This window comes from Abramis brama (genome assembly GCF_963993115.1).
Source record: "Abramis brama genome assembly, chromosome: 13".
NCBI lineage: Eukaryota > Metazoa > Chordata > Actinopteri > Cypriniformes > Leuciscidae > Abramis > Abramis brama.
This window is the reverse complement of record NC_139975.1, coordinates 21,335,134-21,358,897: the sequence shown is the minus strand read 5'-3', so window position 1 is coordinate 21,358,897 and position 23,764 is coordinate 21,335,134. Positions and strand designations below refer to the sequence as shown.

The following is a 23,764-nucleotide window of genomic DNA, read 5'->3' as shown; positions in this document are numbered from 1 at the left end:
GTTCAAATACTTATTTGCAGCTGTATCATACAAATAAATAGTTAAAAAATCATACATTGTGATTTCTGGATTTTTTTTTTTAGATTATGTCTCTCACAGTGGACATGCACCTATGATGACAATTTCAGACCCCTCCATGATTTCTAAGTGGGAGACCTTGCAAAATAGCAGGGTGTTCAAATACTTATTTTCCTCACTGTGTATATATATATATATATATATATATATATATATATATATATATATATATATATATATATATAAATGTATTATGTTTCTAGCATGTTATATGTTTGGCAACAGTTCTTCTAACCCTAATTGATAGAGTGTGTAGCTTTTCATTTCTCAAACAACCATAGGAAGACGCCATATTCCAGGATGTCACGTATTCCAGGACGCCATATTCCAGGATGACAATGTCAAGATTCATCATGCTCAAACTGTGAAAGAATGGTTGGGAAGGGGGCATGAAGAATCATTTTCACACATGAATTAGCACATCTGAATCCAGACCTTAAATTCATTGAAAGTAGTAGATATAGATATAGTAGATATAGGCCTATATGTGATATAGATATATGATATAAGTAGATATATGGAAGCAGTATGCCGATCATTTTTTTGTTGTTGTTTTTTTGAGTATTACGATATAACACTCCAGACATGAGTTGAGAGCCCAGTGGTAGGACAGCATGGCCTTTATCTCAGTGGGATCCACAACAGGGGGTCTACTCACACTTTAACATCTTACACATTCTGACATTTGTGGCTCTATTGCTATTTGCTAATTTATTTTAAGAGAAAGATAGGAAATTAACTTTAGATAGCCATTCAGCTATAAACACCAAATAAACTCCTACGTTCCTGTGATGCATTATAGCCACATTCTGCATTCTGTAATCTTTTGCATCACCTGAATCTGACTCAATCGATTTTAAACATTGTCATGTAATGAATAGTTGCATGGTTGCTTCTGATTTATTGATCATTTGGTTTGTTTCCTAAGAATGTTGAATAAATGAAGACAGTGCAAATGTTAAAGTTATAGGGTGTGAGTCACAAGTATGTGAATGAGGTTATGCAGGCTGAAGAATCCCTCTAGGGACGGGGGGAGGGTATAACTGACATTTGTGGCAGTTTAATTCGGTTAGTCAGTGTGAAAGCATCTGAGTATGATAGTGATGGGGTCTGCATATTAGAGCTCCACATTTCTGTCAGAAACAATATGTCTCTGTTCAACTGAAAGTAGCAACAAAAACAACAGTGATAATATAGCCCGCCTGCTGTAGTTCTGCAGCCTGGCCAAGACAACAGCTCAGCCATTGTTTAATAACCAAGACACACAACAACATATAGAATATAAAAATATACTGTGCTTCATTTGCTTAACTATTTCTATATGCTTAACTATTTTCTTTTTTTTTTTGCAAGGATGTTGTCATTTTCTAGAGTATTTTACATTCACAATGTGATATTCCATTAGTTAAAGGTTGTGTAATGCAAAAATTGCATACACATCTAAATGAAGTGCTTGCTTAGAAGAAAAATCAAAGTGGATCTATTGCCATCTCTCTACGGTAGTGTGGGAGTTACAGTGAAATAAAGTCTGACGAAGCTGCGGTGCAGAAAATATAACCATTTTTTACAAGACAAGCACTTAACATTGTGTCAAGTATAGTACACACTATACTTGTAAATACAAAACTATGCAGAAATGATTTGTCCTTAATTTATTGAAAATACTTAAAATAACATATAGAGTACTAGATGTGTGCCATATTGTGCATGTTGATTTTATTTAACTCAATAATTTACTACATATAAAAAAAAAAAAATATTAGCATAATTCATTATGCATTTTTTTTTTTTTTTTTATTTAAGCAAATGCATTACAGAAAATGTCATACTTCTGCTAGAAGATATAGTCCTTGACATAACAGAATGTTGCAGTGGAACAGAAATTATAGTCCATGGTAAACAGGCATTTTATCCCATAGCTGTTAGGTCAAGAGTTTTAGCAAAACTGGAGTTTTGTATTATTTACAAATCAGAGGCCTTTACCACAACTTTCTGTATTATAAAATACAGAAATACCTAGGCTATATGTTAAGCCTGGTCTATAATCATATGCATAAAGCAGGACTATGGCATGTTCACTCATGTGATCAGAGACATCAGGTACATTTCTTTTTTTGCTGAGTTTAATTTCTATGCATTTTAATTTTACACACTGGACCTTTCTATGGAAGCTTGTTCCCGCCACAGAATAAAACGTTTTAAAAGATAATTGCGACTTTTTATCTCACAACTGTGTGTTAACATATAAATATATAAATTCAGAATTGCATGGTATAAAGTTGCAATTGTGTGTTATAAAGTCAGAATTACAAGATAAACTCACAATTGCGAGTTATAAAGTCCAATTAAGGAAAAACAATACTTTTTTCCTCAGAATTGCGAGTTTATATCTCACAATTCTGACTTTATAACTCACAATTGTGACGAGATATAAACTCGCAATTGTGAGAAAAAAAGTCAGAATTGTGAGATTAAAAGTCACAATTACATTTTTTCTTTTTTATTCTGTGTCGGAAACAAGCTTCCATAGCTTTCAAATGGCTCCAGTGGTGTGTAACCTGTGCAATGAACAGACACAGAAAACTGGCCAACGGAAATAGGGGGTGATCATGGCAGCACCCACTGGTTGTTCAAGAAACCATCTTGTGTATAGCTACACAGTGCTAATCAGGACATGGTCAAACTGTTCTAAAACAGGAACAGACATGCTTTAAGAACAGTGGGAAAGTTCTGTTTGTGGTTTTGTGCACGTTGTGGTTCAGCCCAAACTCAGATGAAAGTCAGTGGAGGTTTTATAAACCAACCAGAACTGTACAGCCCATCTGTCTTTAGCTCCACAGCTTCCTGTGAACTTCAACCACTTGCTATTTCTGCTGCAATCAAACGTTTTTCTTTTTTTCACACTTTTTATTGTTTCTTTTGTTGTTATTGTTGTTGTATCTTCTCAGAGGCTTGATTGGCTCATTGTCACCTAACCCTGCCTCCAATTTAAATATTTTGGAGCATCCATCCGTTGAATGTGTTTGAAAGTTTCATTAACATATCTAACTTGAAAGCCGATCTGATCCATCTCCTGTGTTTCCGACGCATGAGGGCGTGTGGAGGCAGCTTGTCGCCCACCTCAGATAGTCAACAGACGGAGTAAAAAAGGGGCGGTGATGCGTTTCCCCTGGATCTTCATGCTGATGTGTTGATGATGATCTCACTGTAAAAAATTGACCGTAAAATTTACAGTAACTTACTGGCAACGATTAGCCAGTAAGTTACTGTGAATACTTTTTACAGTAAGGGTACTGTACTTCTATTTACAGTATTTTATGTATACACTGTGAAATCAAAAACAGTTAAATACTGTGATTTTAGTTGTATTTACAGTAACTTACTGGCTAATTGTTGCCAGTAAGTTACTGTGAATACGTTTTACAGTAAGGGTACTGTACTTCCATTTACAGTATTTTGTGTATTCACTGTAAAATAAAAAACAATTAAACACTGTGATTTTAGTTGTATTTACAGTATTGATTGTTTTACTGTAGAAAAAATTACTAAATACTGATTTCAATTGCATTTACATACAAAAAAACAGTTAAGCACTGTTTTTTATGTATTGTATGCAATACAGTACTATAAACAGTAGATAACAGTTAATCACTGTAAATTCAGTTTCTCACAGTACAATTTAAATACTGTATCACTCGGATTTAATATTAGCCATCATTAAAAGAATCACCCATATTCTAAAACATTGCAATCAACTGCAGACAATAAGAAAATTGTTAATAGTTATTTATTTAAAAACATTTGGTGAACAGGAATGACAAAACAGGTACAACATAAAGGGATAATGGACATTGGACAACATGCCATTATACCATCCAAAGTTAACGCACATTCTATGTTTGTAATGCAGCTACAACGCCCAGCGGAGTGTGTTAACTTTGGATAGTCTAATGGCGATAAGTCTATTATCACGCTTATTCTACTGTTGCTAAATTTACTTTACAATTGAAGAAGATTTTACAAAACGAGGCTATTTCATTACAAGTTTTGTAAAGTTACAGAGCAAACTGTTACTAGTTCATTCACTAGTTCCGCATGACTGGTTGCTATGACGGAACAATAATGCAAATTGATACAATACGGTCAAAAAATTTAACTACTTTTAAGCCGTGCAAATAACTGAATATTACCACATTCTAAAGAGCAATAAATAACACTATGGCAATATTGAAATAAAATAAAACATTAAACAATAAAATATTTAACATTTGTATGAACATTTAAAACAGAAAGGAAAATAAACTTCCCCTGCCACTTGACAAAGGTCTATGACCTCTTGCATGCCCTGACCTTGGAGACCTAGAATCCTAGTTGGAGCCCTGAAATTAAAGAAGAAAACACATTAGATCAGCTAAACACTGATTTTCAAGTTTTACGGCTGTATGTTAATAGGGCTGGGCAAAAAAATTAGATTTTTCGATTAATCGTTTTTTAAAATGTGGTCGATTCAAAATCGATTCTTAGGGACCACGAATCGATTTTTTTCCATATTCAGGGCTCTAATTTCGGCGTGGTATTTTGCGCATTTTAATCATTCCCGTTGGTCTCCCACTTATAATGCGGTAAATTCCTGCAACATTGATTCACTTTAGCCTGTAGGTTGAGTATATTAATCCACAGATTCTAAAACCAAATCAGTCATTTTAAAATCAACAAAAAAAAAAAATCAAAAAAAAAAAAAAATCACAGAAATTCAGGCCCTGATATTCACCCAAAAGCCGGTATTAGTTTTCCTACACTGTTCATAGGCTTGCAGCCTCCACAGCTAATGCTGTGAGATTTTATGTATGTTTAATCTTAAACATAAAATAACCTGATCATGTTTGATCAAGGCAAGCGACTGTTCTGACTTGCATAACAATCCTGTCTATTCATTTGAAATATAGAGTTGGGTTCTGTTTTAATGTACCCAAGTGTACCTAAAATAAAAAGAGTTTAATATACAGGTTTGTGGCTCTTAATTTCTTTTTATTAATTTAAAATCGAGAATCGAAAGCTTGCGAATCGAAATCGAATTGGAACATCTGAATCGTTAAGGTTTTAATTGTATTACTACTCTTACCGATACTGCTTATCGATCCGGTACTTTAACGGTATTCTTGTCGGTACTTTTTGATATATATATATATATATATATATATATATAAAGATAAACAATTAAAAAAGATACACACTATATAGGTCTACACAGTGCTTCAATTTCAGGAAGGTCTACTAATGTTCAGGTAGGCTATGGTCTAAACAGAATTCTATTAAAGTAATCAAATGTAAAATAACGCTGCATAGTTTATCATAGATAGATTAATGCTTATTAAAGCTGAAGTTGTTCATTCAAGAGCTGTGAGTGATTTCGTCTTTGCCTTTTGTTTAATTCGCAGTAATGGCTCAATCGTCAGCATGTTTATTAGACACTGCCTCTTTAAGACCGAGTGCAGATCTAATAGGCGACTGATGCACTATATTTTCTCCCAACTATTTCCATAACTACGTCCATTTTAGACATATTTTTGTGTACATTTGATCGTTAAGACGCGCACATGAAACCGAAAGTATAATTTGCTCATCTCGTTGCGGTGTGTTTCGGAGCACGCGCGCCACCTTAGGAACAGCATCTCATGAGCATATTTTTGTGCTATTAATAGCTCTTTTTATTATTAAACGCATCCCACAATTTAGCAACAGTAGCTAGACTGCATTTTACAACAATCACTGAATGCTGAATCTGATTCTGTCGTTACGTTTGAGTTTTATGGAAAAATGAGAGCGTAGCCTACTGCTGCGAAGGGAATGCAGCTATAGTTTTTAATGGTTTTACCTCAAATATATTATTATTATAATCTTTGGAAGCCAAATCTAAAATAAAATCAGCCTAATCACAAATCTGAAGTGTAACCAGGCTATGTTTGAATGTTTAGTTCTGTCCTCCGTCGTCACTCATTATGGCTGTCGAAATGTTTTAATATTATGGTATATATAAATGGCTGGCGAGATAAAACGTCTTTATAGCAATAATAACATTATGTGTATTTTTCCAAGTACCGACAGCAGAACCGATAACGTCCGAGCTTATCGATACAGCGGTCTTTCAAAATTCAGCCCCGGGGCCCCTTTAATACCGGCTTTCGGTACCTATCCCTACATGTTAATGGAATATATTTTTATGAATGAAGGTGTGTATCACTGATATTAGTAATATAGCTACTGATGTCTCGATGAAAATGTTTAAGAATCAATATCAGTTTTGTAAAAATGAGAATCCATGCATGAATTATGATAACCTCAGTCAGGATTTTTTTCCTATGTGTTTTTATTGCTCTTAGGGCATGAAAAACAAGAATTGATTTTTATTTTATTTTTTTACAAATTTTTCAAAGAGATCTTCAGATGTCCACTTGAGTGGACAGCATGCGGTTGGTTTAAACTGAAGATATACTGTATTAAATATAAGACAATAATCAAACAGATAAAGTATGTGAATTTAACAAACTAATCAATGCAATTATATCAAATAATGTGAAAACTATAAAATATATACAAAAAATATAAATGCAAAATATTGCAATGGCTTCATACAACTTCATTCAAGTTGCACTTCGCGTATCTTTGATATCAGAACATGAGGACGTGATTCCATCAGAATTTTCTACAGCCTGTCAAGCTACAACTGTGGAAACCACTCAGATGCTCCCTCCAGTGCACCAGAGTATGGAGATTTACCCTTATTAGCTGATAACTCTGATTATGTTCAAGATGGACATGCACATTTCTATCATAGCCCTCCTCTGAGAAAACCTAGCGATACGTTTTTTCAATCTCATCTGAAATGATCAGTGTTGGATGTAATGCATTACAAGTAACATGCATAACACATTCAGATTACTTTTTGATGTTACAAGTAAAGTAATGTGTTACAAGTAACATGCATTACCTAATCAGATTACTTTTTGATCTAACAATTAATTAACTACAAGTAATGTGCATTACCTAATCAGATCACTTTTTGATGTAACAAGTAAAGAAACGCATTACAAGTAACATGCATTACGTAATCAGATTATTTTTTGATGTTATGAGTAAAAAAACGCATTACAATAACGCACATTACATAATCAGATTACTTTTTGATGTTATGAGTAAAGAAACGCATTAAAAGTAACATGCATTACGTAATCAGATTACTTTTTGATGTTAGTAGTAAAAAAACGCATTACAATAACATGCATTATAAAATCAGATTACTTTTTGATCTAACAAGTAATGCATTACAAGTGTCATACATTATGTAATCACATGACTTTTGATGTCAATGAAAATTACATTCTAATAATACAAATACATTTATTTACAGTAGAAAAAGTCAATGCATATTAAGTTTTTAAGTTTTAAATTTCAAAAACAATATTCACATTATAATTATGAATTGTAGCTGAAATATAGCCATTGCATGCATGACGTCCACTACAGTGGACGTGATTAATCCAAGTTTTCTCTCAATCTAAAATCAAAACTTGGAAAATTTTACTGTGATATGACTCATTAGATATTGCTTTATGCTGCAATATTTTTTTTACCTACAAGAGTCTCCTAGGATAGAAGGAATGGGTGGATATTCTGGAGCAACTTGGCATGTCTGACTGACCCTTGGCCATCTTGGTTTGGAGGGGGAAAAAATCGAAACACAAAGGCTTGCCACTTGGTTGCAATTTATAGGATGATGCACCAGGGTCCAATGAAGAGATTGATGTGCAACTTTGCCATAAAAACCCGTGCAAATTCAAGAAAATGCTTTTTTAATAGCTGTCCACTGTAGTGACCACTATGCATGAAAGGGTTAAAATAAAAAAAATCTATATTTTTTTACCCAGCCCTAATAAATAAGGTAACAGTTTATGTTTTACTTGCATATATGATTTAGTCAATCAAGAGCAATCAACAAGTCTCTCTCTCTCTCTCGTCAGTTAACGTTGATAAGCTACATTATGTCTTGTTTGACTTTCTTTGCCATTTACATCTGTCTGAGGTATGTGTTATGTAATCTTGTTAAAATGGATTTCATAAAATTGGTATCGAAAAAAGTATCGTTAGGAACCGGTATCGAAACTGAGGTATCGAAAATGGCACCGGATCGAAAGATTTTGAACAATAGCCAGCCCTATCGATACCGGTATTGGTGCATCCCTAATAATTATTATTATTATCAAATTATGATTAATTATATTATACCCACATATACCTATATTATTAATTATATTATAATTATTATTAAAGCTATTATCAGAACCTCACCTGTATCTAGTCAGTTAGCAAATACATGGAGGTTCATATATGAAGTCTTCCGCTTCACCACTCTCCCAGTCGTCTTGCTCATCTACTCCTTGGCAGTGCACTTGTTGGAGTCAGGATTAATCCTGACTAAAAACCTATGAACATGAGTATAGGAGTTAGGGGATGGGACAATATGTACACATTAATGAAAAACTGTAAGTGCAGTGAGCAATGTAGAATCATACATAAAGGCCAGCTGACAGAGGCATTTCACATCTCAACAGGAGTTAGTGAAGGCTGTCTACTTTCTCGATTACCATTCCTCTTCGAAGGTCGACTAGATCATGCGGCCGACTAGATCATGCGTCAAGCCACTGACAACAGGCGCAATGGGATTCAATGGACCCCATTTACACAACTGGACGACAATATTCTCTGACTTAAGTATCCGCACCCGATGGTCAAATTACAATTATTCTGTGTTGTTATGCGTGATAATAAATGGATGATCGTAACCTTCAACAGCAGATTCGGCGACGGTTGATGCGCGCATCTTTAATGGTAACATAATACACTGATTAATGAGCGCTGATTTTAAATTAACATTTCTTTAAAACAAAATTTATATGACAGACTTTCCTTTTCTTAATGGCATAAACAAGCTTTACTCCCAACTGTAATGTCACTGTTTGAACAGGCAAGCACACACATCACTTTTGAAGAAAAAATTAAAATTGAGAATGCAGTGCATCGCGATGCATTGTGATATCGAATTGAACTGAATCGATGACATAATCGTAATCGAACCGAACCGTGAGACCAGTGTCGGTTCACACCCCTAATTTTAAAGGGAGAAGATGATTTTGAACAGCTTTTCAATTGTCAATTTGCTTTTACACTGCAATAAAACTATTTAAGATAAAAAATACCTCTGAACAAACTCCAGTGATGTGCTGGCTTCCACCTGATACTCTAGGTTGAATACATAGTAACAGGCGAAGAGAGCGGCCAAGGCAGTGTTGATGTCCGCCATGTGAGCAAGTGGGATTACGACCCTCCCCTCGATCGACAGCATCCATTTTTTTTGCAGTCAGGATTGTCTCTCCTTAGTAAAGACAATAGTCATCACAAAAATTATATTTCATAGCAATACATTCTATAAACCTTTGTGTTGTCATTATCATCGTCAAAGGTTGTCTCAAAAGTGTGATCTAGTAGTTCACTGTCTGATGACATGAAGGCACAGGTGATGTTAGTACTAGTACTGGTAGAACTTTGGCTAATACGTGGAGAACTAGATATACGTATTTCCGATTCAAGTGCGAGGCAAAGGTTGAACGGACACGGAAATGTTTTAAACAATTAATATAAGGGCATGACACTTTTGTGCCATCTTTAATAACTTATGCCAATGAAGATGTTCATGTAAGCTTGGAAAATTTGCTGACACATAACGTTAGTTACAACCTTCAACAGAGCAAGCCAAATCAACTCCATCAATTTTCCTTTTAAGTCCTGGTTTAACGTTATAGCTTTCCACAGCCTGACAAGGGTGTGGTACTGAATTATTTTTTATTTATTTTAACTTAACTTTTACTCCTAGTAGTGATGGTAAATGTACTTACTAATTTTCTGGAAGTCCCGATAAGCAGTTGGTGAAGGATCCGCGATTCCAAGATGGAAACTCCGGTAGAGGCCACGGGTGGGAAAAATACATTAACGTTAAAGGCTGTGAAAACGTCTCCGTCGGAGCTCTCACGGAAACGTTTTCGCTGAATTCCTCTCAGGCAAAAAGTGAAAGATATCAACACAAAGACGAAAACAAAACAAATAGCAGCTACAACCACAAGACAAAGCCATGTATAAAGAAACGTAAATTTAAAAAATAGTCTGTTATTAACGGCTGTGAAAACGTCTCCGTCGGAGCTCTTACTGAAACGTTTTCGCTGAATTCCTCTCAGGCAAAAAGTGAAAGAAATCAACACAAAGACGAAAACAAAATAAATATAGCCACAAGACAAAGCCGTGTGTAAAGAAACGTAAATTTGAGAATTAACGGAGCTTTTCTGTCACTGACGACGAGTCATAAATTCAAGTGCTGCTTCTTTCGCGCTTTTTTCCAACAGATTCTAGAACTTTCTAGACTGGGTAAACCCCGCCCACTCTGCCGGCGCTTTGATTTCGCCCTATGATTTCGCCCTGCACCTCAGAAACAGCTCTGGAAACATGCACGTTTATCTCTCCTGCTTCTGAAGAAAAAATATATAACACTGATTTTTGTAAAATAAAAATCCCATGGTACGTATTTATGAGTTAACCAGACATCCCCAATTTTGGCAAGTAATGCACATGACATAGCCTACCCAAAATAAAAGTCATTCTGAATAGACACAACCTTAGAAAGCTTGAGAGTTTTGGCTCAAGTTCAAAACTCAAAATTAATCATATGTTATTAATATTGAGATATATAAGCTCAAAAATAAAAACAACAAATATTAAGAATATATTTATTAAATGTATAAAAATATTAATATTTTAATATTAATATACATAATTATGTGAATATACTATTGCAACTTATAACCAATGGTCATGCTTCATTTCAAATCTGAGGATGACATCTCAAAAAATTATGTTTATGAAGCCTATATTGTTAGACCATGTCAGGGGAGACTTTGGAGAAGTTTAAGATAAGGCTTATCAAATATTTTATTGCCCTGTTAACACCCATTTACACACAAACACCCATTTACAGTCACAAAACAAACAAACAAAAAATATTATTGGAATCTTATGTGAATTCTTAAAAAAAAAAATATTGTATGGAATAGAAAGCTCCTGCAGCAGGTGCATCAGAGTACAAGTTACATGACACATTTTAATTTATTAATATAACACTTTTACTTAAAGCTCACCATCGAGTATTTATATCATATTCCGGTAATGAATTCTGAACAACAATAATCTGGGGGCCGTCCATGTGAAATGGGTACAAAGAAAGATATGATAAAAAAAAGGAAAATTACAGTAGTTTACTTTACTATTGACAGTACTATAGTGGCTAAATTGTGATTTTTTTACAGTAATGATTTGACTACTGTGATTTCAACTGTAATGCTTGGACTACTGTGATTTTTACGGTCTTACTGTAAACTTTACAATATTCTACTGTAAAAATCTTATACAGTAATGTTACTGTGAAATCTACAGTAAATAACTGTAGATTTCACAGCCATTTTTTACAGTGCTGTTATGTAAGCAGCCTTCATGTCATTGTGCTTCCTGTCAGCTAGAGTTTTACCCTCATTCTTTCACCCAGGCTTCTCAAACCATTGATCAGCAGCTTGCAATATTTCATCCTCTGAAATAAAATTTTAAAAAAGAGAAAAGAATGTCAGGAATGTCTCAGAAGCATTCAAGGCATGCAGGCGGCACTAGACTCTTTGACTAGAATGAATGAATTCATCATGAAATGAAAAGGACAGTTTCTGAGAGCGCTCCCTCTCAAAAATTACCACACTCCAGCAAAATACAAATTGATTTATTCTCCACATCATAATCATTTTCCCCCATCTGGACTTGAAAGCTTCTCGAGGAAGCTCTTGCAGAAATTGTCTTTGTTACGTCAGATGACCGCAGACACTGCTTTTTATGTTGCTGTAATGTCTTCGGACATATCATCTCTCCTCAGAGTGGAATAAACTTTACAAGTCTGACAGGTTTTCCTCTTGCAATGGGTGTGTCATGTGGCAGCAGGCATTCGGAAAACACAGTGTTTTTCTTCATCTACATGACCACAAGCATTTTATATCAGGCCTCACTGGGCCTCTCTGTTGACTAAACCACAGTCAGTTTGCATATTGGCTGCTTTAGGAAAACACTCATATTAGGTGGCAAAAACAAACTGTACTACCTCATGTTGTGTTTTCATGTTTTATGGGGACCTTCCATAGACATAATGATTTTTATACTGTACAAACTGTACACTCTGTCCCCTAACACTAATCCTACCCCTAAACCTACGCATCACAGAAAACTTTCATTGCATTTTTACATTTCAAAAAACATCACTTAGATTTATAAGCTCTTCCCTTTCGAGAGCGGTAACTCTACATTGCGTAGCAACGCTACGGGAACTCCTCCCTTCTCCACTTTTGTTGAAATCATATGGGCTAATGCCAGTTTGGAACAGCTGGCCAATTGTCGCAAAGTATGCAAATACTGACAGGCTCGCGGGCAGTATAAAATGCACGGACGCGACAATTGCGTCAGAATCTCTTTCTTCACGCTTCCATCGTGGAAGCTGCACCAGGAGGACTAGTGATATTTTTCTCTAAGCATCCGATGGCTTCAACTTGCCAGATTTGTATGGGCCACATCGACCCGCCCGACGAACATGAGTTCTGCGTGACCTCGCCCACGCCAAGGCGGCCTTCACGGACTCCCACTGCGGCGAGCTGCCGGTGCGCGCCCTAAGAACCAGGAGGGAAATGGTTCATGCTATAACGGACGAGGCCCACTGCCATCAGCGAAGATGACGATGGGGCCTGGAGCCACGCTCACCTGTCCTCTTCGTGGATGCGAGCTTTCGCCGCGCACCTGTGCCCGTCCTCTTCTTCTCGGAGCACGGATCTTAGCCTGCCGCCCAAGCCATGCAGATTCACGGCCCACCAGGCTGACAAGGCCTACGCATCTGCGCTTCACTCCATGGTCATACTGCAGGTGTTCCAGGCCACTTCTACAGTCCCTGGATGGCGGCGTCGAGGACGCTGGCGTCATCAAGGATCTGCGTGCGGCAACAGACCTCACACTTATTAACACACTAAGTCAACGCGTCTGATAATAGGCAATGAACATGTTGCACATATCATGATCGAGCTAGAAAAAACGTTCTGATGTTTTCTTAGACAAGCAAAGGTAAACCGTCATTCTACCAGATTAACTTATAGACCTTACTAATATAACTTTAGACAAATATATATATATATATATATATATATATATATATATATATATATATATATATATTTATGCTCATGCCCATTCTCCCAAAAACAAACACCAAAGCAGTAGTTCGCCTCGTTCATATCATTCGTTCCCGGTAAAAATAATAGTATGCATGACAACACAAAAAAAAATTTTTTTTTAAAAATCAGCATCAGTTGGAAAGAAAATATTGCTTTACTTGCCTCGGTAGACCTAACTGGTTTTGAAATAGCCTGTTCCTCTGCTCAGCTGGGTTGACAGCTGATCAGCTGGGTTGCTAGTGGCGAGGGGAGGAGGGACAACAGTTCGTTTTTTACGACAGAGTGTTTGAAAGCATTTACTACCAGACACTAGGGGGAGCTACGTAGAGAAAAAACACTCAGACTTGCCTGGTGTCCCTTTAATATTTATAGCATATTAGCAATTATAGCATTATTATTTTATTGTTTTAGCACTTGTATGATGGCAAGCAGTAAAATATTTACCTCAGAACAAGCTCTGGAACAATTACTGGAAAGTGACGTGGAGAAATCCGAAGCTGACAGCTTTTTGAAAAAACGCTATATATAAAGTTAATTATTTCATTGTTCTTTACACTTTTGATTGAACAATTACAAACATGTCTAGCAAAGGGTTTGAAAAATATATTTTTTGTTCAAAAACTGTTCACTATTGTTGTGTGAGGTGTGATTTTCAGTAATAAATGACTAAAATAAAATTTTCGTTTTTGAAATTCTCTAGTTTATTGTAAATTTTTTACTCATACTTCCTTTATAAACACAATACATGCATTCTTATGTTAGCTTAGGGTCTTCTGAATCCATAGATACCAAACACATGGTGTTCCATCTCCATTACATATGGTTTATAAGCCCAAATGTAAAAATAGAGAAAACGGACCAAAAAGGGCTTAGTCCCCAGAGGGTTAACAGGCACCTGTGGTTAACCCTAGCTGACCTGACAGACGCGGACTGCAAGACGCTCCTTAACGCTCCAGTCACTCCCTCCGGCCTCTTTGGTGACGCCGTGGAGTCAGTCACAGAGCGTTTCTCCAAGACACAGGAGCGCGCGAAAACGATGAGCCACGTGACGCCCCGTCGCTCCCTCCAGCGTCGTTGAGATCGCTCTTCCTCTGTGCCTTGCTCTGCTCAGGGACCGGCTAGAGAGCCCGCCACGGTGCCCCGCCCCGAACTGGATGTTTGCCGCAAGCAGTGGACAGGGCCTGGGAGGAAGCGTCAGGGTCAGAGGAGAAGCCCGCGCCGCGAGAAAGTCAGCGCTCCATCCTTTGCTACCAAGCCTTCAGAGTTCGCTGGAGGCCCCGGCCTCAAGCGCCGTGTTCTGCATTGTGTCCCCTGTGTTCCTGCAGGTGACAAATGCAGTGTTTGTGTAAATGCTGTGTCTGTTTGTGTGAGTTTCAAAATAAAAACATGTATCCCTTCACAAAAAGAGCTTTTTCCTCCTCTTAAACCCAACACTGTGTCACTCGCCCTGCCCCAGAGCAGCGGTGAGTCGCAGCCCATAACTATAATGGCCTCTCGAGAGCGCGAGAGTGCCAATATTACCCCGCTACGAGCCGTTTCCCCACCAGTGCTCCTAGCCTCGCTGGGGCGGGGCTCCAATCAAAACACGTTGCCAATGGCAACGCCCCCTTTCTGAGACAGGAAGTTCTCAGTCTGCTCGAGAAAGCAGTGATAGAGTGTGTCCCTCTGAGCGAGCAGGAGAGCTGATTTTACAGCCGCTATTTCGTGGTGCCAAAGAAGGATGGAGGACTCCGTCCGATTCTGGACCTGAGACCCATCCACCGAGCACTTCATAAGCGTGCGTTCAGGATGACAACACTGAAGCAGATCCTGGCACAGATCCGTCCTTGGGACTGGTTTGCTTCAGTGGATTTAAAGGACGCGTACTTCCATATTCAAATAGCGACGCGCCACAGGCACTTCCTGAGATTTGCTTTTGAAGACATGGCATACCAGTATTCAGTGCTTCCGTTCGGGTTGGCCCTAGCCCCCCACACTTTTTACAAGTGTGTGGACGCACGCGCCTTCTACAAGGTGCCTTTACGCTCTAAAATGGGGAGTTTTTGCAAAATGGTGTCAGGACATCAACATCGGTGATCTGTTCCGTGTCGGATGTTTTGCGCTTCCTACAGCACAGACTGGATAGCGGGAGTTTGCCATCCACGCTGAAGGTGCATGTGGCTGCTATTGCTTCGTTTCATTCTCCGGTTGATGGGCAATCAATCGGTGAGCACACTCTGGTGACCAGATTTCTCAGGGGAGCAAAGAGATTGTGTCCTTCATGGCTGCCATCTGTGCTGCCGTGGGATCTAGCACTAGTTTTGAGGGCTCTCTCTCTACCGCCGTTCAAGCCCCTAGCTTCAATTGTGGTTAAGGAGCTCTCCCTTAAAATGGCTTTACTCCTTGCTCTCGCCTCTACGAAACGCATAGGAGACTTACACGCGTTCTCTGTGAACAATGATTGTATCCGTTTCGGACCCGGCGACTGCAGCGTCACTCTCCGGCCGAGACAGGGTTACGTGCCAAAGTCACTCTCTACACCGTTCAAAGCACAGGTTGTTTCCCTGCCCGCTTTATCTGCTGAGTCGTCATCCTCGCATCCCCTCACAGTTGTCATGAAGGGCAAAATTAGCAGTATAGACCAAAGCCACTTTTTGCTTCAGGCTGTAAACATGTTTTTTTCTGCTGTAAAGTTTCAAGGCCATTTCAACATGGGGGAGATGCAGATTTGACTCACTTTCGCAGCCAGCCTCAAGCAGCCAGTTGATGAATTTCCGTTTAATTCACTTCCGTGTTGGTTTCAAGAGAGAGACAGGGAGGTTGCCGATTGGTTTGCCCTGGATCAGTGCAGCCTTTGCTTTCATTGCGTTTGGATATGCAAATTTGGATGGGGTCGGAGCTGATGTCTCATTGGTCTAGTCTCGCCTATCAGATGCGAGCACTCACAGTGGCGCGGCTATTGGCTGTCTCTTCCGTGGCTGGTGTAGCTTGACCCCATTTCTCAGGGCTTATCTTCACTACCCTCACAGCGGGATTTAATAAAGTTCCCGCAGCGTTGCTACGCAATGTAGAGTTACCACTCTCGAAAGGGAACGTCTCCCGTTACTATCGTAACCTCGGTTCCCTGAGAGGCGGGAAAGAGACATTGCGTTAGCCACTGTGTTCACTGTTTGATCAACTGTGTAAGCGTTCAGTCGTGATTCTGATGCAATTGTTGCGTCCGTGCATTTTATACTGTCAGTATTTGCATACTTCGCGACAATTGGCCAGTTGTTCCAAGCTGGCAAGATTTCAACAAAAGGCCATTGACCAAGTGAAATCTAAAGCTCTAAATAAGCTCTAACTTTAATAATGTTCAACCAAGGGAAAAAAGGCTTCTGGTGGGGTGTTTGGCTCGAGGTCATGGTGCAAAGGACCCTAGGTTGATTTTACTCTGAACCATCCCTTTAAGGATCTTAAAGTCCCCATGAACCGGAAGTTGCAAACGACTTTTCTCCAGTGTTGTGAAGTATTTCCAAGTGAAACGGAATATTGAACAGAGGGCAGGGTTTTACTCTAGCGCTCCTCCTCTCCATCTCTGCTCATAACAGACTAACGGTTTGAGGGGAGTGGTTAAGCGTTTCCCAACCCAAGTTGCAAACCTACATCATCAGAGAAGGAACGCCATTCCAGACCGGAAGTAACTGTTCAGACTTTGATTAAAGGAGCCGTATGTAAGATTGTGGCCAAAACTGGTACTGCAATCACTTTCAAATTACTGTAGAGCGGTGTATCCCCTCCCCCTTCCCCCTGACTCGAGGTTGCCAGATAGGCTGCAGGATCCAGCAGCAACGTAGGCTGCTACGTAGCTGTGGTAACTAGAGCAGAGCTGGCAACCCGGATGCCGAAACACTACTGACTTTGTGATTGGTAGATAGGTGGAGGGTGGCGCTTCAGGCCAAAACACAAGATGACAACATCAACATCAGTTGAGGGCTGCAACTTCACTTTTTAAATGACAATATCCTGGCCGTACTACTGTTGTCAGTGATATAAGTATTTGAAATAAACATGATTTCTTAATGTCTAGTGACATATCAGGGCCATTTTATGATTAATTGAAATACATTTCTTACATACAGCTCCTTTAAAGATTACGACGGCAAACAATTTTTTTCTGTGTATTAACTTGCACTGATTAATTTTTCACCACAAGACTAGTAATATGCGCTAACAAAGTAAATAGGGTCAATTTTGATTTCAGTTAGACTTTAATTAGCTGGTTCAAGTGTATTTGATTAGGGTTGGAGCTGAACTTTGCAGGAAGGCAGATCTGCAGGAACAGTATTGGGCACCCCTGCCATAAAGACTTTTTTTTTAGCAGCTGCAAATAAGAAATCAATGGAAAATGTCTCAGTATAGTTCATAGCACATTTATTTATTTAGCTACCTTTTTTTCTTTTTTTTCTTTTTTTTTTACTAATATCATTCAATGAAATCTCTTTATACAGTATTTAGAAGTCTTGTTTACTCAGTTGACCGTGGGTACGCTGCACCTATGGCTCTTGTTGAACCTCTGCTGCAGGGTCAATCATACTTGCCAGTTAGAAGCAAGTGCCCTTGATTTCTGAACTCTGTTGTAAGTGCAAGTGTAAATTGTTTTGTCAGCAGTGCCGTGAGACTGTATATTTCTGGACTAACAACCCAGGAAGCAATTAGCAATTGTTTGTTTTGAATTTTTCGTTGTTTTGAGTGGTTGCACATAACACTTCAGACATGAATTGAGAGCCAAGTGGTAGGACAGCATGGCCTTATCTCAGTGGGATGCTCTCAACAGGGGGGGGGTGCTCATATTTTAAAAGCTAATACCATGTGTCTACTTCAATTTGCAAGGTCTTTCCCAAAAAACAAAACAAAAAAAAAAACAGGAAATTAGGTTCACATTGCTTAGCTGAAAATCAGGATGTTGCTAATAAACTCCAACTGCAGGTTGTGTATTTAATATGGTACATTCTTGTTATGCATTGAAGTAATTTGTTTGGGATTTTATAGCTTTTTAAAGTGTAATCAGGTAGTCCGTCTTGAGGAGCTCTGCCAATCAAATTTGAGAACCAGAACCAGGGCTGCTTTTCCCAAAAGCATTGTAAGCCTAAGTTGATTGTAGAGACCATTGGTGGCAATTGTTCACCGATCAACTTAGGATTGCGATGCATTTGGGAAATGCAGCCCAGAACTTGTACAGTATGATAATGTTTTTGCTATAGCTTGGGGCAAGTTGTCATACATGTTTAATAGTTATTTTATTTATTTAAAGGTCCCGTATTATGCCCCTTTTCACAAGATGTAAAATAAGTCTCTGATGTCCCCAGAGTGTGTATGTGAAGTTTCAGCTCAAAATACCCAACAGATCATTTTTTACAGCATGTTTAAATTGTCATTTTTTGGGGCTCAGAAAAACGCCCTGTTTTAGTGTGTGCCCTTTAAATGCAAATAAGCTGCTGCTGCTCAGTCTCTCAGGACAATTTCATCTCACGGAAAGATGATAATATCAGAAACTCTCAGTAAAGGTGTTCATTTCGAGTCGGACAATAATGCCTACAGAGTCAGAGTGCTGTATAGAGATGAAACAGGTATAGTTTAGTAGTTTAATTACGGTTATTATAACGTATTTGTCATCTACTTGTATGTATCCATTACCGTATTTTCCGCACTATAAGGCGCACCGGATTATAAGGCGCACCTTCAATGAATGGCCTATTTTAGAACTGTTTTCATATATAGGGCGCACCGGATTATAAGGCGCATAGAATAGAAGATACTGCAGTCAAACGTTTGACTGGGTTTGCGTTGTGCAGTGGTCACCAACCTTTTCAAGCCTAAGATCACATCCAAAGTCCAATTGTAAACCAAGATCTACCACTTGCAAAAAATTATGAAAAAACAAGTGGCTGAGCTGTAAAACCTTGTTACTCGACACGTCCGCATGAGCGCGAAGGTAATAAAAAAACTAATATCCGTCTGCTCGGGCAGATTAGGCTCAAAGTCGTGCATCTTCGGATGCGGAGGCGCGCGCGGCAAAAAAGACGTCATTGTAACAGCGCGCGCGCCTCCGCATCCGAAGATGCACGACTTTGCCCGAGCAGACGGATATTAGTACATCTCACCACACCGGCACCCAGTTTGCGCGTCTAAATCAGTTGTATGGTCTGGTGTTCAGTCTAAAACAAAACAGTTGCGTCAAGTATAAATGCCTCGTCTGTTTGGGGAGGTGCGCGCGCAGTCAGCGGAGGCTCGCGCTCCGGTGCCAGGCGAAAGTATAAACAAAGTTTAAGTCAGCGGTTGTTTTACAGACTTTAATATAAGGCGCCAGATCCATATATAAGGCGCTCCGGATTATAAGGCGCACTGTCGTTTTTTGAAAAAATTAAAGGCTTTTAAGTGCGCCTTATAGTGCGGAAAATACGGTATTTATTAATAGCCTACAAGTCTGTTTCGGACCAGGTCCGAATGATGATCAAACATATACTGATGAGTTTAATAAAGTTTATTGTACATCACACAAAAGATGAAGCGTCAGTTTTACTTCAGAAAATCACCGTAAGAGCTGAGTAAACACAGTAGCCTAAGTTATAAGAAGTGCGCAAGTACATAAACGAATTTCGGTAGAGTTGAGGGAGCATTCCTGTGGGCGGAGGTTAGTCAAGAAACTGTTCTAGTGACTTCATTAAAGAAGGAAGTAGAGGGATGTAGTCCAAACGAGCCGTTCGATGTAGGCGACTTCTGTTAAATAAAATATCTCGCTTGGCATTGAACTTTGAGCTTTATCATTTTACAGATATTATTTATACTCTAACAACAACATTACACACTAACTAAAATTTGAAACATGGGATCACGAAGAACGGGACCTTTAAAGTTAAGTAAGTTACAGTGTAATTTATATAAAGTTAGAATGTATTGATTAGTATTAGTTTTTGTTGGCTAAACAATGGTTTGATATTGTTATCTTTTACATTTTTTATGTTTCATATCTGTTTGACTGCTTAAAGGGATAACGTTAGTTCACCCAAAAATGAAAATTGTCATCATTTACTCACCCTTAAGTTGTTCCAAACCGTATGAGTTTCTTTCTTATGTTGAACACAAAAGAAGATATTTTATTTTGAAGGATGTTAGTAACCACAGTTGACAGTCACCGTTGACTTCTATAGGAAAAAATAATAAAATAAAAGTCTAAATATAAATGTGTGTTCATTTACCTTTTTTCATATCACTGTACAATAGCTTTTTTGAAGTCAAGACTTATGTGCTTATATAGAAATAATATAATTCACCGGAGGGGGAAAAAAGTGCCATGCCAACTATAGCCTCAGTCTCCCGTTTGTTGTAAACCCCTAACTGAGACAAGCAAATGACCCTCTTTATCATCATTTGTTCTCATAGCTGTCCATGAGTAATTCTGTTTACCATTCATCTCTGTGGGATTCTCGTTAATAATATGCTATATTATATCATCTCTCAACGGGTTTAGGCACATACGCGAGGTGTAACAAATGGGTCATGGCAGCTCCTTGCCGGTTCACCACAGCCGACCATAACATACATAATTCCTTTTATGGTTGATATTGCTAACCGTATAGAGACGCAGGAGTGCCTTCTGGTGATGAATGACCCTGTCAATAAGGAGCCTGACTGGAAGGAGCCCGTAGCCGCTCATAGCCATCATTCGGGAGACTCTTTGCGCGTGTGTAGCCGGTGGGAGGAGTCCGGTTTCCTGCGATTGTCTGCCTGTCTGTCTGCTCTCCCTCTGCACTCATTTCTCTAAAGTTGCGTTCTCGAGACATACTGCGTCGCAGAGGACTGCACGTCGAGACAGTAACACTTGTTTCTGATATCAATATTTCTTTTGTGTCTCCTTTTGGTTTCTTTCAAGATGACAGAAGAAAAGAATGTTCGACATTTAAAGCTGGTATGTGAGTATGTGGTCGTATGTCTCGCTGTGCTGTAGTTAGTTGCGCTTTGGACAGGATTTAAACTCTGTCAGACGGAGGATAGTTTAATGCATCCTGAAGTAAACTAATAGCGGAGAAGTTTTAATAATCCTTTGAACCAGGGCTGTGTTGCAAAACCTACTGAGCTGCTTACCTAGACGGTGTTTTGTGGCATCGTAGGCGCTTCGAAATGCTGTCTATGTAGTGGACTCGCTAGATATTGAGAACAACGCACTACAGTCGGTGTGTTTTACTTCTTAACCTGCCAGTTCGCTGTTGCGCTTTATTTCGACGTTGTCTAGATAAACGTCTGTTTTGTGATGCTGACTAACATTGTATTGTAGCGATCAGCAGTGATGTTCTCCTGTAGACAGAAATAAAGGGATGATTAATGTCATTATGTGAACATTTGGAGGATTTGCGCATATCGTTACCATTGCGTCAAAACATCGCAGAGAAACTCAGCGTTTCTTTTAGTATAGACTTCATAATAAGAGAAAAGACAACAATACTGTGGCTTTTAAGTAATAGTGTCTTTAACGTATAGATTATGTTTAGATTTAAATTTTATATTTTTATTATTTTATTTTTATTAGGCTATTTCTTTTCTTTTTTTTTTCCAGCACCTTTGGAAACTTTTATTTTATTTTATTTTTTTCAAAGATGTGGTTTTAACCTGGGATCCGGGGCCCACTAGAACATTTAAAGGGGGCCACAACATGTAGCCTTGTAAAATAATTAAAATAAATTACATTATAATAAAAAAAAATACTGCACCTTCATAAACAAGTGCCATGTAATGTGCTTTTGTTACTAACGATTAGTATATAAAACAACTTTATTTTATTTATTTTTGCGTTTAAGGGACATATGCTACTTGTGATCAGCTACATTGTTATATGAGTCTGTACCTTTCAGTGTTTATCCATTTATAGTACATTTATAAACATAATTTATATGAAATTGAAATGCATTTAACAAGCCTACCTGCTTGAAAATGTGTTATCACTATAAAAATGTCGGTTGTAGTTTTTTATTATTATTTATTTTTTAATATTAGCATTACTCACTGGTTTTTGATTGTTGGAAACTCGTGCTACTTTTCCAAATCAGAGCATAAATCCATAAACGGCGGTCTGGATCCGTTTATATCACAGGACCTCAGCTCAATTGTTTTCATACCTCAGCTGTTTTTGATTTGTAAGTGATTGTTTACACTTCTTTGTACAATATAATAAGCGTGGTTCTTTTGTTGAGCTTTTATCAAAGGCTGTCAAAGTCCTTTAACAGAAAGCAGGTATTATGGGGGTTTGTTTGTTCCTCTGGCATGCAGAACACCCTGTAGGCAGACCCCGAGTTGAAGGTCATTAAAATGTCATTTAGCAGCTGTCATTTTTTAAATATTTTGTGGCAGATTGATCTGATTTGCGTCTTTGATGAAAGAGCAACACTGTTGGCTTACATAGCTCATAGTGCTAAACCATTTAACATTTATGACCAGAATACATAAAAGTGATATTTAGTGTCATGTACACCATGGCTGTCAGTCCCTTCATGTTCTTTTGTACAGACTTAGATTACTGCCAGCTAAAATATGGACCGTTAGCCCTTAAATGACTTTTATTCCACTGCGACTCTCTGAGCAAAACAAACAGAAAGCGTGAGCATACACTTGTTTTGAAAGCACCTAATTTTTACGCTCCTGTGACTCGTGACATGACACGTCCTCTCAGCTGAATTACACATGAATAAGAGCGTAATGAGATGATATGAGGTTCTGGGTAACAGAAGGCTAAATGGGTTGAACTGTGCTTCTTTTGTGCCTCGCCATTGTTTTTGCGTCTAGGACATGAACAGAGGTATGATGGACTATTGTGTGTTCAAAAGGCAACCACAAATTGACATTTTGTCATTTAATTGTATAATTGTAATTGCGCCTGCTGGGGGAAAAAAATCTTCACTTTAAACCCTAAAATCATATTATTATTATTATTTTTTTTACATTATCCTTTGATGAATAGAAAGTTCAAGAGAATGGCCTCTATTTGAAATAGAAATCTTCTGTATAAAATTCTTCTTCCTTGCTGAATAAAATTAATTTATATATAGACATATATTGCCCATCCCTAATCATAATCATAGTCTGAGTAGCCTAAATGATACGTTGTGCATTACTATGTTTAAGATGCATTGCAATTCCTAAATCATGAGTTTTTAGGCAGTTTAACCTCCCTTCATTGGCAGCAGGGAGGTGTGGCTGGATTTTATGAGTTTGCATTGTTGTCAGCATTCCATGAGCAATTCTGTTATAACCACAGTAAACAGAAACAATAACTTTTTCACAGCGTTCAGAGCTTGCACCCTTCCTGTCGTTAACAGTTAGAG

At 38.2% G+C, this 23,764-nt stretch overlaps 1 protein-coding gene across 4 annotated transcripts in view; it reads left to right on the top strand.

The window, feature by feature from the left end:
* mid2 (midline 2) overlaps positions 1-23,764 on the top strand; it is a 111,400-nt gene that overhangs the window by 4,435 nt on the left and 83,201 nt on the right. For 2 of the 4 annotated variants that reach the window (XM_084134120.1, XM_084134117.1), the window contains exon 1: positions 21,151-21,357. The exons of 1 other annotated variant lie outside the window; for it this stretch is intronic. The gene's annotated coding sequence lies outside the window, so the exon portion shown is untranslated. Of the gene's footprint in view, positions 1-21,150; positions 21,358-23,764 lie in introns of those variants that run through there. One more of the 4 variants, XM_084134118.1, reaches the window with a different exon arrangement.